General features: G+C 35.5%; 1 protein-coding gene across 2 annotated transcripts in view; it reads right to left on the reverse strand.

The window, feature by feature from the left end:
* Positions 1–19,472, reverse strand: part of SLC25A42 (solute carrier family 25 member 42) — a 55,700-nt gene extending 36,228 nt beyond the window's left edge. The window contains exon 1 of one of the 2 annotated variants that reach the window (XM_031948162.1): positions 19,360–19,472. The gene's annotated coding sequence lies outside the window, so the exon portion shown is untranslated. Of the gene's footprint in view, positions 1–19,306 lie in introns of both variants that reach the window. The other variant, XM_031948161.1, reaches the window with a different exon arrangement.
* Between the last annotated feature and the right edge of the window lie 116 nt (positions 19,473–19,588).

Consider the following 19,588-nt stretch of genomic DNA (forward strand, 5'->3'; position numbering starts at 1 on the left):
CCGATATTATACTATATATATATATAATTTATACTATTTATATATATAATATTTATAAAGTGCTTAGCATAGTGCTTAGAACATAATATGGACTTAATAAGGCTTGTTTCCTTCCTTCCCATATTATACTATTTTATGCACCTGTTAATTTCAATTTTAGCACTTGATTAAATGGATTCTTGTTATTCTAAAAATGTCACATGTTTTTCCAAAAAGATTTTAGTTCACTGAAGGCATGTCCTGTACTTCTTTGATATTCCCTTGAGTGACTAAGGTAGGTGGTGAGAGAGTGTCCTAACAAGTGTTCAGCCAATACTTGTTGAATTGAAGATATGACTAGAAATCTGTAGTCAGTAAATATTTAATAAGAGGAAAACCTAGCAAAATACTTTGATTTTACATTCAAACAGGATTTACATTAGCAAAGAATACAAAACTACTTTTTAATAAGTCAAGCTTTTTTAACCATGATTTCCTATAAGGAAAAAAAAAAGACTGAAGAGAAGATTACCAGGAGGCCCAAATTTTATTTGATGATGAATTCTTCAACTAAGACAACCCCTATCCCTCAATTTCTAAAAGTCTCATGCTTCTGTACAAGCAGAAAAGGTGAATAGAATTTTAAAGAATCATGCAGTTTTCAGAACATCTGTAAACATTACCTTAGCTACTGTTATCCTAAACATGAAATCCCCATCCAGTGATTTTTATTTTTCTCAATTACAAGTCCAATTTTTTCATTCTTTTCTATAATTTTTTAATTCCAAATTCCTGCTCCCCTTTTTTACCATATTCTTTGAGAAGGTAAACATTTTGATAGAGATTATATGTATGGGGTCATGCAAAATATTGTTCCATATAAGCCATGTTGTAAAAGAGACACAGACCAAAATAAAGCAAGAAAAATATGCTTCGATCTGCATTCAGATTCCCACCAGTTCTTTCTCTGGAGGTCAATAGTGTTTTTCATCCTAAGTCTTTTGGAACTGTCTTGGATCATTATATTGTTGAGAATATCTAAATGACTCATAGTTGATCATTGTATAATATTGCTGTTACTATGTACAATGTTTTCCAGGTACAACTCACTTCAATTTACATGACTTCATATAAATCTTTCCAAGTTTTTCTGAAACAATCTTGCTCACCATTTCTTATAGCACAATAGTATTCCATTACAATCACATAATACAATTGTAATCACAATAATACAATACTATTCCCCAACTAATATGCATCTCTTCAATTTTCAATTCTTTGCCACTATATAAAAAGAGCTGCTATAAATATTATTGTATCTCTTTTGGATACAGATGTAGTATTGGTATTACTAGATCAAAAGAGAGCCATGTCCATCAGAATTGATCATCGTATAGTCTTGTTGTCGTATATAATGATTTCCTAGTTCTGTTCATTTCACTTAGCATCAATCAGTTCATGTAAGTCTGTCCAGGCCTCTCTGAAATCATCCTATTGGTCATTTCTTATAGAACAATAATATTCCATAACATTCACATACCATAATTTATTTAGCCATTCTCCAATTGATGGGCTTCCATTCAGTTTCCAGTTTCTTGTCACTACAAAAAAGGGCTGCTACAAACATTTTTGCACATGTGGGGCCCTTTCTGTCTTTTAAGATCTTTTTGGGATATAAGCCCAGTAGAAACATTGCTGGATCAAAGAGTATGCACAGTTTGATAACTTTTTGAGCATAGTTCCAAACTGCTCTCCAGAATGGTTACATCCATTCACAATTCCACCAACAACGTATCAGTGTCACAGTTTTCCCACACCCCCTCCAACATTCATCATTATCTTTTCCTGTCATCTTAGCCAATCTGAAAAGTGTGTAGTGGTATCTCAAAGTTATCTTAATTTGCATTTCTCTGATCAATAGTGATTTGGAGCACCTTTTCATATGACTAGAAATACTTTCAATTTCTTTTTCTGAAAATTGTTCATATCCTTTGACCATTTATCAACTGGGGAATGGCTTGATTTCTTATAAATTCAATTCTCTATATATTTTAGAAATGAGGCCTTTATCAGAATCTTTGAATGGAAAAATTTTTTTCCCCAGTTTATTGCTTCTCTTTCTAATCTTGTCTGCATTAGTTTTGTTTGTACAAAAACTTTTTAATTTAATATAATCAAAGTTATCTATTTTGTGATCTATAATGATCCCTAGTTCTTCTTTGGTCACAAATTCCTTCTTCCTCCACAGATTTGAGAGGTAAATTATCTTATGTTCTTCTAATTTGTTTATAATATCATTCTTTATGTCTAGATCAGTACCCAGTTTAACCTTTGATCTCTAGTTCTTCTTTGGTCATAAATTCCTTACTCTTCCACAGGTCTGAGAAGTAAACTATCCTATGTTCTTCTAATTTATTTATAGTATCATTCTTTATGCCTAGGTCATGAACCCATTTTGACCTTATCTTGGTATACGGTGTTAAGTGTGGGTTAATGCCTAGTTTCTGCCATACTTGTTACCAATTTTCCCAGCAGTTTTTCTCAAATAGTGAGTTCTTATCCCAAAAGCAGGGGTCCTTGAGTTTGTCAAACACTAGATTGCTATAGTTATTGACTATTTTGTCCTGTACATCTAACTTATTCCACTGATCAACTAGTCTATTTCTCAGCCAGTACCAAATGGTTTTGATGACCACTGCTTTATAATATAGTTTTAGACCTGGTATAGCTAGGTCACCTTCATTTGCTTTGCTTTTCATTAATTCCCTTGAAATTCTTGACCTTTTATTCTTCCAGATGAATTTTGTTATTTTTTTCTAGGTCAGTAAAATAGGTTTTTGGCAGTCTAGTTGATATAGCATTAAATAAGTACATTAGTTTAGGTAGTATTGTCATCTTTATTATGTTTGCTCAACCTATCCAAGAGCACTTGATATTTTTCCAATTGTTTAGATCTGGCTTTATTTGTGAGTAAAGTGTTTTGTAGTTTTGCTCATATAGTTCCTGACTTTCCCTTGGCAGATAGATTTCCAAATATTTTATACTATTTGTATCTCTTGCTGCTGAATTTGTTAGTGATGTACAAAAATGCTCATGATTTATATGGATTTATTTTGTATCCTAAAACTTTGCTAAAGTTGTGGATTATTTCTAATAGTTTTTTGGTTGACTCTCTAGAGTTCTCTAAGTATACTATTATATCATCTGCAAGAATGATGATTTGGTTTTCTCATTACCTACTCTAATTCCTTTAATCTCTTTTTCTTCTCTTATTGCCAAAGCTAGCATTTCTAATATAATATTGAATAGTAATGGTGATAGTGGGCAACCTTGTTTCACCTCTGATCTTACGGGAATGGTTCCAGTTTATCCCCATTACATATGATAGTTGGTTTTAAATAGATGCTACTATTTTAAGTAAAAATCCATTTACTCCTATACTCTCTAGTGTTTTTAATAGGAATGAATGTTGGATTTTATCAAATATTTTTTCTTCATCTATTGAGATAATCATATGCTTTTTGTTAATTTGGTTACTGATATAGTCAATTATGCTAATAGTTTTCCTATTATTGGACCAGCCTAGCATTCCTGGTATAAATCCTACTTGGTCATGGTATATTATCTGGGGGATGATTTTCCATAATCTCTTTGTAATATTTTATTTAAGATTTTTGCATCAATATTCATTAGGGAGATTGGTCTATAATTTTCTTTCTCTGTTTTCATCCTAGTTTGTTTAAGTATCAGTACCATGTCTGTGTCATAAAAGGAATTTGGTAGGAATTCATCATTCCCTATTTTTTCAAATAGTTTATATAGTATTAGAATTAATTGTTCTTTAAATGTTTGGTAGAATTCTCAAGTAAATCCATCTGGCTCTGGGATTTTTTTCTTAGGGAGTTGATTAATAGCTTGTTCTAGTTCTTTTTCTAAAATGGGACTATTTAAGTAATTTATTTCTTCTTCTGTTAATGTGGGCAATCTATATTTTTGTACGTATTCCTCCATTTCACTTAGGTTACCAAGTTCATTGGCATAAAGTTGGGCAAAGTAACTCCTAATTATTGCTCTAATTTCCTTTTCATTAGTGGAAAATTCTCCCTTTTCATTTTTGAGACTACAATTTGATTTTCCTCTTTCCTTTTTCTAATCAAATTAACTGAAGATTTATCTATTTTGTTGGTTTTTTCATAAAACCAACTATTAGTTTTATTTATTAATTCAATAGTTTTTTACTTTTAATTTTATTAATCTCTCCTTTATTTTTAGAATTTCAAGTTTAGTATTTGATTAGGATTTTTTTAATTTGCTCTTTTCCATAGATGTAACAGGAAACTATTCCATGCTCCTCAAATTTGCTTATGAAATAATTTCTAAATCATCTGCCCATTTTGACCTCATCTTGGTATACAGTGTGAAATGTTATTATTCATGCTATAAATTAAAATGAGATTGCAATTAGATAGAAGACGTAGACACAGACCCTGCCTGAAGAAAGAAAGAATGGGGAGAGGGGGAAGAATGGAGAAAAGAATTCACCTTTAATAATTATAGAGGACTTCCATGAATTTCTGATTAAAAGAGTAGAACTGTGAAGAAACTCAAATACAAATACAGGAATGAAGAAAAAAACAAACAAAAAAAAAAGGTAATCATAAAAGAACAATGATAAAGAGACATTATATGAGAAAGTGACACCTGTATCCTTCCTAATCATCAGGAATTATATAGTCCAATCAGACAAGGCCTGGCTTGATAATGATAAAAATTAAAAGAGAGGAGATGAAAAATGGAAGGTGGGAGTAAGAGGGGAAAGGAAGACTAAGGAAAATAATCTTGCATAAAAAGGGTTCACAAGTAAATTTATACCAACAAGGAGTGAGGGGAATGGCTGACACTTGAACCTCACTATCTTTTAACTAGTCAAAAACATACACAAAATATCAGGGAGGAAATAATTAGCTACAAATTATTTCCAAATTACCTACCTAGGTAAAGTCGGCTACCAACTTGTTAGAGAAAAGATCAAAGAAGAATAAAAATTTAAAAGTTACCCAAATAAAACACCAGTCTGAACTAAACACATTACAAACAAAAAGCTGAAGGACTCAAAAGTCACAGCATATACAAATCTCCAGTTTCCTCAGGAAGTACAGGAAGTCAGGTTATCTGAAATACCATGCCTCTATCATATGAATGATGCTTGTGGAGGTACATCAGAATATGATAGCAGTTTTTTATATGGAGTTTTATAGTTTATGAAGTTATTTCCTCAGGACACTAAGAAGTAGATAGTGTTTATTGTTATGATCACTTTAAAGATAAGAAAACTGATCTTCACTTTAGAATAAATGACCTGCCCAAGGCCACAGAACTAGTAAACAAAAACTAAAATTCAAATCCAAATGCCTCTTATCACTATCAACATTCCTACTTACAAAGAATAAAGAGAAAAATTGTTTCTAGAACTAGGAAAACTATTTCATAGTTGATAGAGTTTATAGATTGGTGGTGAAACTGATCCAGAAACCATTCTATAAAAGGAAGCTAATTCACATCTTTTCTGTTTGATAATTTCTTTCTTTCTTTTTTTTTTTAAGGAACAAAACTCAAGAGATTCAAAATACTCAAATATCTTCATTTAAATCTTATGTAAAATTTTTTCCCCAATTTATTGCTTCCCTTCTAATCTTGTCTGCATTAATTTTGTTTGTACAAAACCTTTTTAATTTAATATAATCAAAATTATCTATTTTATGATAAATAATGACCTCCAGTTCTTTTTCGTCACAAATTCCTTCCTCCTCCACAGATCTGAGAGGTAAACTATCCTATGTTCTTCTAATTTAAACAAATTATAATATCATTCTTTTTTTTATTAATGCTTTTTATTTACAAAATATATGCATGGCTAATTTTTCAACACTGACCCTTGCAAAATCTTTTGTTCCAAATTTTCTCCTCCTTCCCCCTACCCCATCCCCTAAATGGCAGGTATTCCAATACATGTTAAAATATACTTCATTCAAATCTTTCTGGTTCAAGAACTAAGAAAACTTTTCCCTAGCTAAATGTGTAGCTTGTTTTAATGTGTGAATTTTCAAGAGGTAGGACCCAATTAGAGATAATGTTCTACTAGTATAGCTTTGGAAGGCCATGTTATCAGGAGAATGCCAGGCAAATAGTACTTGCAATTGTTTGATACCTAAGAGAGAATTCTACTTAAATTCAGAGAGGTTTATGTTCAGATCACTGTCATCAGGTAATGATTTTTTTTTTAATTGCAGCAATGAAACTTCTTTTTTAATTATATATGACTTGCAGTTAGCTTCAGGGAAACTGGCACCCATAATCAATAAAACTATAGATTTTTTAAGTTCTGAGGACAATTATAAGCGGCAGCTCTAATGTCCATTAATTAGGGAATGGCTGAACAAATTGTGGCAGATGAATGTAATGGAGTGCTATTGTTCTATAAGAAATGATAAGCAGACAGATTTCAGAAATACTTAGAAAGATTTACATGAACTGATGCTGAGTGAAGTGAGAAGAACCAGAAGAACATTGTACACTGGATATTGGATCTATGGCCCTATGAAGAAGGCAGCCTCTGAGGTGAGTCTTTAAGAAAACCAGGGATTCCAAGAACTATCTTGGAACTCATAACCTAGTAATGCTATATTACCCTGGTCTATATCCCAATATTGCTGTCCCTTATGTAGAATGGAATAACAATAGCACCAACTTCATAATTTCGCATTAAAACTGGGGCAAAACATCAGTTGGAAAATGGCTGAATAAGTTATAGTAATATGAATATTATGGAATATTATTGTTCTGTAAGAAATGACCAACAGGATGATTTCAGAGAAGCCTGGAGAGACTTACATGAACTGATGCTAAGTAAAATGAGCAGAACCAGGAGATCATTGTACAGCAACAAGAAAATTATATGATGATCAATTCTTATGGATGGAATTCTTCTCAACAATGACATGATTCAGACCAGTTCCAATGATCTTGTGATGAAGAAAGTCATCTACACCCTAGAGAGAGAACTGTGGGAATTGAGTATGGTTCACAACATAGCATTTTCACTCTTTTTTATTGTTTGCTTGCATTTTATTTTGTTTCTCATTTTTTCCAGTTAGATTAGATTTTTTCTTGTGCAATATAACTATAAATATGTAAGCATATATTGGATTTAACATATATGCCATGTTTAACACATATTGAACTACTTGCCATCTAAGGGAGGAGGTGGGGGAAGGAGGGGAAAAATTGAAACACAAGATTTTTCAAGGGTTAATGTTGAAGAATTATCATGTTTTGAACAATAAAAAGCTTTAATTAAAAAAAACCCCATTTTTTCCATACAGCCCTATTTCTGTCAAAAGCACCTTTATTTTTTCCAATTATCCAGGTTCAAAACCATATTATCCTTGATTTCTTACTTTCACTCATTTTATATAACCAATCAATGGCCAAATCTCATTTGCAGGTATTATTTTTACCTACACATTTTCAAATCTGTTCCCCTCTCTCTATTCCCATAGTTATCACCCTAATTCAGACCCTCATCACCTTTCACCTAAATTATTGTGCTCTCTAGTGGCTTGCTATTATTTCATTTTTATCTCATCCTTCTTTGTCTACATTTTATAATATACATAATTCTTAGTACAGTAGTACATATTTAACTTATAAATAAGGAAATCTACATATTTTGAGTATGAATGGTAAATATTTTAATTTAAAAATCTGGAAACTATGGATCTACATAGCATGATAGACCAATTTCTCAACCTTATCAATCAGCAAGTATTTATTATGCATCCGTGACATGTTAACCAGCCTGAATCTCATTTCTTATTACTCTTTTACATGTAAACCATCTAGGCAAGAAGTCATGAACCAAATGTTCAAAGGATGTTTAAAGTTCACTTTCTGATCTAATATAAAGGGTAAAGTAGCCTCTACGCTCCCTAAATGTACAGAAATATTTTAATAAACCAATGCAAAGTATTTTTTCATAACAAAATTACCAAGTGCTTTTGACAACCATCCTTTTCTATTAATTGCATGTCATTGGTAACTCTCTAGTCTGGGCCCTTAATACCTGAAAAATGCTTGAAACTGTTTATTGAAAAGGAAGGTAGAAAAAGTACTGGCCATGAAATGTGCGTTCTCTCCCAATTGATACTGTATGATCATGACATGAATGACTATTAATCCCCCTGAGATTAATAATTCTTCATCTATAAAAGAGATAATACTTATATTCCTTGCCAGACTCAAATGAGACTGTCTATAAAGTGCTTTGTAAAATTTTAAAGTGCTAAGTAAATATCAGTTATCATTAAAATCACTTCCTAATATGAGCTCCAGATGGTAGTCCCTCTCTCTCTAATCCATTCTGAACCATTTGATTCTCTCATTCCTTCCTTTAGAAACTAGTAGTGGCTCCTAATCTTCCCAATTTAGCAGCTAAAAGTCTTCCCTGAGGCTGCAACTCTGGCTTCTAGTCCTGATTTTGCCATTAACTAGCTGTTTGTATGACATTTGCCATACACTTTTCTCTAGAAACCTTAACTTCCACATCAGTGAAATAAGAGGGCCTGGACTAGGCATTTTCATTCATTCAACCTATGTTGAGTGGGACCTGTGTGTTGATACTCTGGATCAATTTGTGTTTCTTTTATTCCAAAGAAACAGAAGAATTATATAAGAGGTAACAATAGAACTGGAGGTAAATATTGCCTAGGCAGTAGTGCCAGCAAAACCTGGGGAACACTATTTATGAGATTACTGGGTGAGAAGGAGTGGTTGACCTGAAGAAAAGCAACAGCTGATTGGCTGGCCATAAATGACTATAGGTAAGAGGTAGGGAAAATTCATTCATTTACTCACATAGCAAACATTTATTAAAGACCTATGGTGCACAAATACTGTATTTGGGAGAGCTGCAGCAATTAGTAAAAAATATCTCCCATAAAAGAAGCAGATTTATCTCACCTCCTTAGAAATATTAAGAAGGCATTTTAAAATTATCCAAGTCTGAAAGAGAAAATTATCATTCTCTATCAATTCAGAATAATATTTTATTCTCTTCTTTCCAGAACAGCTCCAAAAAGGATTCTTCTATGAAACAAGGCAAAAACAAACAAACAAACCCCCCCCCAAAACAATTAAGGCAGTAACCAAAGAAGGGCATTCCTAGAATGATTCACTTAGATCAGATTAAGGTCATCATAAAAAAATGTCAGATACTTCCTCACACATAGGAGGCAGAGCCAAGGTGGCAGAGTAAAGACAGGGACTCTTCTTAGCTCTCCCCCAAAGCCCTCCAGATCCCTTTAAACAATGACTCTAAACAAGCTGTAGAATGGCAGAACCCACAAAGATGGAGTGAAACAATTTCCTAGTCTTAAGACAACTCAGAAGGTCAGCAAGGAAAGGTCTGTTACACCAGGGTGAGAGAGGAGCACAATCCAGGCCTAGAAAACCAGGAACAGGCCTCAGGGTGACTGAATCGGTGGGAGCAGTAGTGGTTTTCAGATCTCTCAGCCAGCTCACAGACATATGAGGGTTGGAAAATGGGTCAGAAGGAAATTTATAGAGGTTCCTTTGCTGGCACCAGCTTGGTTACGAGTCATAGTCCTGGATCTTTGTCCCACATGAGGAGGAGCAGTAGCAAAGCAAAGCTTGCAGCTGAAGGGGAGCATGGTTAAATTTCCAGAGTTGAAAAGAGTGCTTATGGTCCCTTACAAACTAGGGCACCACACAAGAGAGTAATAAACACACTTCCCCCTAGATCATACCACCTTGGAAGAGTCAAAAACTTATAGGTTACTTCTGAAAATAGCTGCACAAAAAACCCAATGCTTTGGTCAATATTCCCTCCACTTGGGAAACAAGAGGCCCATTTTAGCATAAAGTTAAAAGTTAAAAAACAGTCTGGAAAATTAGCAAACAGAAAAAAAATTACAGAAAGTTGTTATGGTTGACAAAACACACATACTTAGAAGACAACAAAGTCAAAATTCCTGCATCCAAAATCTCAAAAAAAAAAAAAAAAAGAAAAAAAAAAAAGAAAAAGAATTGGTCACAGGCCATGGAAGAAGTCAAAAGGGATTTTTTTTTTTTAATCAAGTAAGAGAGGTAGAGGAAAAAATGGGAAGAAAAATGAGAGTGATAGAAGAAAATCATGAAAAAAAGGGAGTCAAAAGGTTGGTAAAGAAGACACAAAAAATATTGAAGAAAATATCACCTTAAAAAACAGAATAGGCCAAATAGAAAAAAAGGCGCAAAAATACAATGAAAAGAAGACTACTTTGAAAAGCAGAACTGATCAAATGGAAAAAGATACACAAAAATTCAATAAAAAGAATAACTTCTTAGAAAGTAGAACTGGCCAAATGGAAAAGGAGGTACAAAAGTTCACTGAAGAAAATAAATCCTGAAAAAGTAGAATTGAGCAATTGGAAATTAATGACTTTATGAACATCAAGAAACAATTTAAAAATTTAAAAAAATAGAAGAATATGTGAAATATTTCATTGGAAAAACAAAAATAGAACAATATGTGAAATATTTCATTGGAAAAACAACTGACCTGGAAAACAGATCCAGAAGAGTTAATTTAAGAATTATTGGACTACCTGAAAGTCAAGATTAAAAAAGAGCCTAACATCTTCTTTCAAGAAATGATCAAGGGAAACTGCCCCAATATCCTAGAAGCAGAGGGTAAAAAAAAAATTGAAAGAATTTACCTGTCATCTCCCAAGAGAGAACTCTCCCCAAATGAAAACTCTCAGGAATATTAAAGCCAAATTTCAGAACTTCACAGGTAAGGAGAAAATACTGCAAGTGGCCAGAAAAAAAAAAAAAAACAAACAATTCAGATATAGTGGAGCTGCAGTTGGGTTAACAAACAATTTTTTAGCAGCTTTTACATTAAATGATCAGAGAGCTTGGAATGTGATACCCCAGAGGGCAAAGAGCTAGGATGACAACCAAGAATCACCTACCCAGCAAAAAGGAATATAATCCTTCAAAGGGAAAAATGAATATTCAGTGAAATAGAGTACTTTCAAGTATTCCTGATGAAAAGACCAGAGCTGAATAGAAAATCTGACTTCCAAATACAAGACTCAAAAGCAGCATTAGAAAGGAAAACAGGAAAGAAAAATAATAAGAAATTTGATAAACCATTTATATTCATATATGGAAAATGATATTTATGACTCCTAAAAACTTTCCCATTATTAGGACAGTTATAAGGAGTATATGTAGATAAAAAGCTGAGGTATGAGTCGAATGTGATGGTATGGTTATCTAAAAAAAAAAAAAAAAATTAGAGTATGTAAAAAAAAGAATACACTGGGAGAAAGGGAAAGGAAGAAAGTAGAAGGGGATAAATTATTTGACATAAAAGAGGCTTGAAAGAGATATGACAGTGGAGGAGAAAATTCAAGTATGGAGGGGAACAGATTAACTTTACTCTCACTGGAATTGGCTCAAAGAGGGAATAATTTACATGCTCAGTTGGGCATAGAAATCTATCTTACCATACAAGAAAGTGGGAAGGGAAAGGAATAAGAGAAAGAGGAAAGAGAACTGATAGAAGGGAGGCAGTTTGGAGGAAGTAAAAGTCAGAAACAAAACACTTTTGAAAATGGACAGGGTAAAAGGAGAGAGAGACCAGGATAAAGGGGTGGATGGGTGTATAAGATGGAGGAAAATACAAAGTTGGTAATTATACTGTGAAAAAAAAAATCGATATTAACTTTCTCTGATAAAACTCTGATAGAAAACCAAGTCAAATTTATAGAAAAAAGAGCTATTCCTCAATTGATAAATGACCAAATGATATGAACAGGCAGTTTTCAGATAAAATAAACAAAATTATCTGTAATCATATGAAAAAATATTCTTTTTTAAGCATTTTATTTTCAAAACACATAATTTTTCAACATTGACCCTTGCATAGCCTTGTCTTTCAGATTTTCCCTTCCTTCCTCCCATCCCCTACCCTAGATGGCAAGCAATCCAATATATGTTATATGTGTTAAAATATGTGTTAAATCCAATATGTATAAACATATTTATACAATAATCTTGCTACACAAGAAAAATCAGATCAAAAAGGAAAGAAAACGAGTAAGAAAACAAAATGCAAGCAAACAACAACAAAAAGAGTGAGAATGTTATGTAGTGATTCACATTCAGTTTCCATAGTCCTCTCTCTGGGTGTAGATGGCTCTCTTCATCACAAGATCATTGGAACTGGCATCAATAACCTCATTGTTGGAAAGAGTCACATACATCAGAATTGATCATTCAATAATATTGTTGTTGCCTTATACAATGATCTGGCTCTGCTCATTTCACTCAGCGTCAGTTCATGTAAATCTCTTCAGATTTCTCTGAAATCATCCTCCTGATCATTTCTTATAGAACAATAATATCCCATAACATTCATATACCACAACTTATTCAATCATTCTCCAGTTGATGGGCATCCACTTAGTTTCCAGTTTCTTGCCACTACGAAAAGGGCTGCTACAAACATTTTTGCACATGTGGATCCCTTTCTCTCCTTTAAGATCTTTTTGGGATATAAACCCAATAGAAACACTGCTGGGTCAAAGAGTATGTACAGTTTAATAGCCCTTTGGGCATAGTTCCAAATTGCTCTCTAGAACAGTTGGATCAGTTCACAACTCTACCAGCTATGTCTTGGTGTCCCAGTTTTCCCACATCCCCTCCAACATATCTTTTTCTGTCATCTTAGCCAATCTGAAAGGTTATATGTTATATGTGTTTATACAATAATCTTGCTACACAAGAAAAATCAGATCAAAAATATTTATAGTAGCTTTTTTAGTGGTAGCAAAAAATTGGAAAGTGAGGGAATGTCCATCAATTGGGGAATGGCTGAACAAATTATTGCATATGATTGTGATGGAATACCATTATGCTTTAAGAAATGGTGAGCTTCTGTATCTCAAGGAAATCATAAAGGACAAAATATTTGCAAAAATGTTTGTAGCAGCTCTTTTTGTGGTAGCAACGAACTGGAAAAGGAATGGATGCCAATCAGTTGAGGAATGGCTGACCAAGTTGTGGTACATGAAGATAATGGAATATTACTGTTATATAAAAAAATGCTGAACAAGCTGATTATAGAAAGGCCTGTAAAGATTTACATTAACTGATGCTGACCAAAACAAGCAAAACTAGGAATATACTGTACACAAATAATAGCAAGAATGTGCGATGATCAATTATGAAAGGCTTGGTTCTTCTCAGTAGTTCAGTGATCCAAAAGCATCCCAATAGACTTTGGACAGAAAATGCCATCTGCAACGAGAGAAAGAACTAAGGAGACTGAATGTAAATCAACACATGCTATGTTCAATTCTTTTTTTTTTTAATCTCTCTCATGTTTTTCCCTGTTTGCTCTGATTTCTCTCTCACAACATAATTCATAAAACAATGTGTATTAAAAATAAGTAAACTAAAAAAAAAGAAAATGGTGAGCAGGATACTTTCAGAAAAATATGGAAAAGCTTACATGAAATGATGCAAAGTGAAATGAGCAGGATCAGGAGAATATGGTACACAGTAACAGAAATGTTATATGACGACCTACTTATGAATAACTTAGCTATTCTAAGCAAAACAATGATTCGTGACAAATCTATAAGATTTATGGTAAAAGGTGTTGTCATTTCCAGAGAAAGAACTGGAAGAGCCTGAATGCAAATCAAAAATATTTTTTGTTTCCTTTATTTTGATGTGGTTTTTTTTGTCTGTGTTTTCTTTCACAGAATAACTTACATGGAAATATGTTTTACATAACCACACATATATAACCTATGTCAAATTGCTTACCTTCTCAATGAGGAGAGATGGAAGGAAAAGAGAGAATTTGGAACTCAAAAATTTTTTTTTAATTTATTAAAGCTTTTTATTTACAAAACATATACATGGGTAATTTTTCAACATTGACCTTTGCAAAACCTTCTGAGGAACTCAAAACTTTAAAAGGAATATGAAAATTGTTTTACATGCTACTGAGAAAAATAAAATATTAATTTTTAATAGAATCAGGGAAAAAAGTTTCACCTTTGACCAGCTAAAAAGAAAAACTTGAGTATGTTCAAAGGCTGATTTTAGAAAAATGATTCTCCAAGGGTATCCTAAAAGTTAAGTGATTAAGGCTCTGTTTGATGAAGCAAAATGTAAACTGTAACTGTCTTTGAATTTTGTAACTGTTTTATCTTATTTGGACATTTTTCTATTGTGTAAGAATGCTCTAAATGTTCACTCAGCAATGGCTAAGAGGGAACGAGATTTTTATAATCAAGTGATAGCTCTTTCCATCTCTGTTTTCTCTCATAAGCAGAAATGCCTGGATTAGAATAATCTGAATTAGTAAGAATTTTCTGGCAGGCTTCTACCTAAAACAAGAATATAGAACTTTCTTTCACAGTTTTCAAGCTTAGTAGAAGGGAAACTATACTAGATGACTGCTTGTTGAATATATTGTGGTAAGGGTTCCTGTTCAGGTTAAAGGTCAATTAGGTGGCCCATTGTGTACTTTTCCAAGGTAAAAATACAGGACACAGGACAGAGAGTATTAGGGGACACTCAATGAGAGAAGGACAAAGACAGAAATGTAGTAAAAGAGGTTTAGGATGATTGGTCAGAAAGAAGATTGAGGAGGATTAATGAGAGTTGTGGAAAGAAATGGAGAATTATGCTCAGGAGAGAGCAATGCCACAAAAACCCACAGATGAGTTATTATTTAGGAGGGGGTGCTTAATAGTGTCAAATGCTGTAGAGATGTCAAGGGGGTAAGCTAATAAAAGCCATAGAATTTATTAATTAAGAAATCACTGGCAACCTTGTAAAGAGCAGTTTCAACCAATAAGAACGCTCCATGGCAGAATGACTAGGGTTGAGAAATGAGATAAAAGGACTCCAATTTGTGAATGTAGTTAGCTTTTTCTAGGAATTTGGCTTGAGGGAATGGTAGTAGTGAAGACTCATTAAGGGTAAAAGAGACCTAGATATGTTTGTAGGAGAAGCAGGAAATAAACCAGGATAAAGAAAGACTGAAGATTAAAAACAAAAAGTGGATGATTCAAAGGGTAAGATCCCAAAGGAAATGGGAAGGAATAGGATCAAGGAAATAAGCAGGACTAGCCTTAGAAGAAAGGGCTATCTTCTTCCCCCAATACAGGATTAAAACAAAAGAGAATAGGTGATGATGCTATGGGGACATTGGGCAGATAACTAGAGAGGAGTTCACAAGAGGAGGCTTTGATTTTCTTGGTAGAGTATATAATAAGGTCCTCTGCTGAGTGAAGAGTGGAAGAGATATGGTAAGTGGCTTGAACAAAAAAAAGAAGTTTAGAAAAATTGATCTGGGGAGTGTGTTACAATCATGGAAAGGTAAAAGGAGCAGACGTGCAGCAGTGAGGGATCAGCTGAGATAAGATCACTTTGTACTGATCACTTTGTACTGAACGCAGCATGATTCTATGACTTTCTACAACATTATTCAGCAGTATATCAGTAGAAACAAAGGTGGATGGCGGGTGGAATAATTTCAGAATGGAATTTGGAAAGGACTGAAGGACCAGACTGGTGATAAGGAGAGACTTTAGGGTGGAAGATGAGTAAAGTTGGAATGGTCCTCTATAGCAGGGTTTAAACTTTTTCCACTTATGACCGCTTTTCACCAGAGAAACTTTTACATGACCCTGGGTATATAAAAAAGATATATATATATATCAAACATTTACTATGATAAATCATAATTTCATGATCCCCACATTCAGTTATGAGACCCACTATGGAGTCACAATCCACAGTTTAAGAAGCTAAGATTTATAGCACCAATATGTTAAATAGAGAAAAGGAAAGCCAAAGCCAGTTTAGAAAAGCAGGGAGATAAGATGATCAGAGGCTGTAGTAAGGACAAAAAACAGGTTTGAGGAATGAGCAAAAAAGGAGAAAGGGAAGAAATGTCAGAGTACTGAGTTTTAGAAGTGGAGCATTTTTGGGTGATAAGATCAGGTGTCAAAGTTATGTGAGTGAGGTAGAATAAAGGTACAATTCATGGAAGTTGAAAAAGTTAATGAACTGGGAAACCAAGGGTATCTGAAGTCAGTTCTTTCAGTTCATAAGGTTGTTCATCTGGCACAAGAGACCTGAATTCATCAAGGACAATTCTTTTACTATTATATCCTTTCTTATATTAGTTGTCAAGTCCCTATTAGACATCTTTTGTTCTGTTTTTCCAGTTCAAAGGTTATTCTCTTAGGCAAGTCAACAGAAGTAAAATAATAACTGAGTAGTTCAACTTTCTATTAGCTGTCCTCCTATCCAACTCTAGCAGTGGTCTGATTCTTTCTTTGATTTTTCTTTTCCCTAATACAGCTTTAAAAAAATATTCTTCTCTCAGCTTTCTTCAACACCCAGTAATAATCATAAACTAAAGCAATCTTGACACTACAATATCAAGATACGATTTTATAGTCACTTTCCATTACCTGCTCTTGCTCTACCTTCTGATTATACCTTGTTAAAAAATCTATATTAGTTGGAAAGTTCTGTGCACATCCTTGTTGGTTTTTTAAGATAATTCCTCTTTTTCCTCTACATTGGCATAGGTCCAGTCTCTGTAACAGATTAGGTAATATTTTAATGCACAGAAGAGAACAGAAGAAACCAGAAAGAATCAGACCAGCAGAAAATCTTTGAAAGTTACATGCTGAATTTATTGTGTATTTTAGATGAAAAACAAACCATACATAACAGAGATCTAAAGTATCTTGCGCAACCCTACCTCCTTTTCCCCCCATTATGTATATGGAAATTCCCATTTCACTTGGTATTAATATTAACTTCAGGATAATAAAAAATAAAACTTAAAAAAATATGGCCATAAGCAAAACAATTAACCTCTCAGCACCCTAGGAAACTTAAGATTGCAGAGTAGTTTCGATGAGTCCCTGCACAGTTATTGTGCAAAAAAAATGCAGTTGTTTAGTTGTATCCAACTCTTTATGACCTATATGGGGTTTTTCTAGCAAAGATACTGGAGTACTATGCTCATTTTATAGGTGAACAAACTGAGGAAAATAGGAGTGAGTGGCCTGCCCAGAGTCACACAGCTAAGAAGTATATGAAGGCAGATGAACTGGTCTAATTGCTTAATAATACTGTATGATAATCTTGCCTTATTAAACTAAGGAAAAAGAAAAATGGGATGTAAGATGACTACTCTTGAAATATTGTAGAAAGAACAATGAATTTAGGTTTAGAGCCCAGAAGATCTAGGTTCAAATCTTAGTTCTGTCAATTAGAGGTACGTAGGCAAATCACCTTCTCTGGGCCTCAGTTTCCTCAAAAGAAAATAAATATTTAGGCCAGATGATTTCTGAAGTCTCAGCTCTAAATCACATAATGACCCAATCATATTTAGAGTTGGATTGATTAAATGACTTGCCAAAGTCATACAGGTAATAAAAAGTAGAAAGGAGATTTGAATTTGTCTTCTTTACCTCCTGACAGTAAGCGAACCTCAGAAAATCTAGCCATCTAATAACACAATTTACTTAATGATTCTGAATGTTACCACTGGCCTCTAAGACCTCACCTTGGTGTAGTATTTTTAGAAATGTCTGTCTCTACACTTCTTTTTGAATTCTCAGAATAACTTGGTGAATTAGGTAGGGCAAACAATATTACCCACATTTTCTAGAGAGGGAAACTTAAGGGCTTTTCTTCATGGCACAAAGGAAATTTCCTCACTTCTGCCCCAGCACTTCTTATACTAGTTAAAAAAATTCAACAAAAGTTCTTTACGAGTATAGCTCAGCAAACAAGGCAGAGCAAGCAAAAAAGCCGATTTAATAACTGGATTTTCCGATAAATATGAAGGATAGATCAAAAGAAAAAAAGTGTGAGTGGGGAAATATTTCAAGGTGATGTGATGCACAACTGGACAGAAAAGTCACTGACATGATCTAAAGGAATACCCTTACACCACACTATTTAAGGGGCAGAACAAGGTTAAAAGGAATGGTTTCCTTTCACCGTATAGGAAAAGAAACTTAATCACTTCTTGCTTTAAAAAAAAAAAAAAAAAAAAAAGGAATTGCAGGAAATGTTGCTGAGCCCTCCGTGACATGCACCTGTAAGTTAAAGGCAGTCTGGAAGAGAGAAAAGTCAGGAGGGGGAAAAGCGGGAGAGCTAGAGGAACACAACTGGCATTCTGGGATCCAAGAACCCAAACCCCAAGTTTGGAGCAGGAAAGCGGTGAAGCAAAGTTGAAAGATCAAGGTTGGGAATATAAATGCCTCTCGCCTATCGTTCCTTGAGTCACAACGACAAAGTCCAGCCCACCTTCAGAATTCAGATCTTGTCAGGACTAACAGAAATCAGCAGCAGTGACATGATCTCTTTCGTCCCCTCCCCCTCCCCCACTATTATTTTTGAGGCTTTCCTCCCTGCCCCCCACCCCAGGGTTTTATCAGCGGCCGTTAGTAGTTTGGCCCAATCTCTTTCACGGAATGACTGACAAAGTGCATGGGTTAGAGTGCAAGGGCCGGGGAAGAGGGAGAGAGAGGATGTGGAGCCTCACTTCCAGGCTAAGGAATAGGGGGAGAGAGGAGCCTGCTCTCTCAGCACAGAGCCGGGCATATAAGAGGCGTTTAATAAATGCTTCCTTCCTTCCTTCCCCATGGGAAGGAGAGGTCTGAGGGTGGGGAGGGCGACAAATCTACAAGTCTGGGGAGGAGTGAGGCAGGACAAATGTGGATATTTGGGGGGGGGGGGCAAAGGGAGATAAAAGGCGTAGAAGTTGGGGAGGGAGTCAAGTGGGGCTGACGTGAGGCATATTAGGAGGAACCAAGGGGGAATATGGCCACGGATGCGAATATGAGGGGAAGGAGGGAGGGGAGAGACCGGGTTTGCGGGAGGCGGGGGCGGGGAAGAGGCAACATCTGGATGGAGGGGCAGAGGGGCTAGGGAGCTAGATTAGGGGGCGGAGAGTGCAGACATCAGGTCGGGCTTAATTATTGGAAAGGGTGGAGCGGAGGGAGGGGTCACTGCCCTCCGAGGGCTTCCCCAAGGAAGAAGAGGGGAAGGGGGGCGTCTCGGGCCCGCGCCGAGGGAGGAGCGCGCGCTCCTGTCAAGGAGGACGCGCCGCGCGCCACCTGCCTCGGGGGCGGAAGGGAGAGGAGACGCCGCGGCTCCCGCCTCCCGCCTGAGGCCCAGGCCCGCCTCAGCCCCTCACACTCACCCCGAGGCCGTTGCTCCCGCCGCCCCCTCGACTCCGCTGGGCCTGTCACCCACCTCAGGTCGCCCGACGCTCCCTCCGCCTCACTGGCCGGGACGCGCCGCCACAGCCATCCAGCCCAGCCCGGCCCGGCCCCGCCTCACGCACCCTGCGCCGGGGGCAGTGGTGGAAGAAGAGGGGGAAGGGCCGCACGGCCGGGCCTTCCTATTTGTCGGCTCTCCCAGCCGAATCTACCTATGAGCCAATGAGAAGGCCGCATCCGCGGGGTGGGGTGTCGAGGTGGGG

Source organism: Sarcophilus harrisii, chromosome 1 (assembly GCF_902635505.1).
Source record: "Sarcophilus harrisii chromosome 1, mSarHar1.11, whole genome shotgun sequence".
In the NCBI taxonomy this organism is placed as follows: Eukaryota; Metazoa; Chordata; class Mammalia; order Dasyuromorphia; family Dasyuridae; genus Sarcophilus; species Sarcophilus harrisii.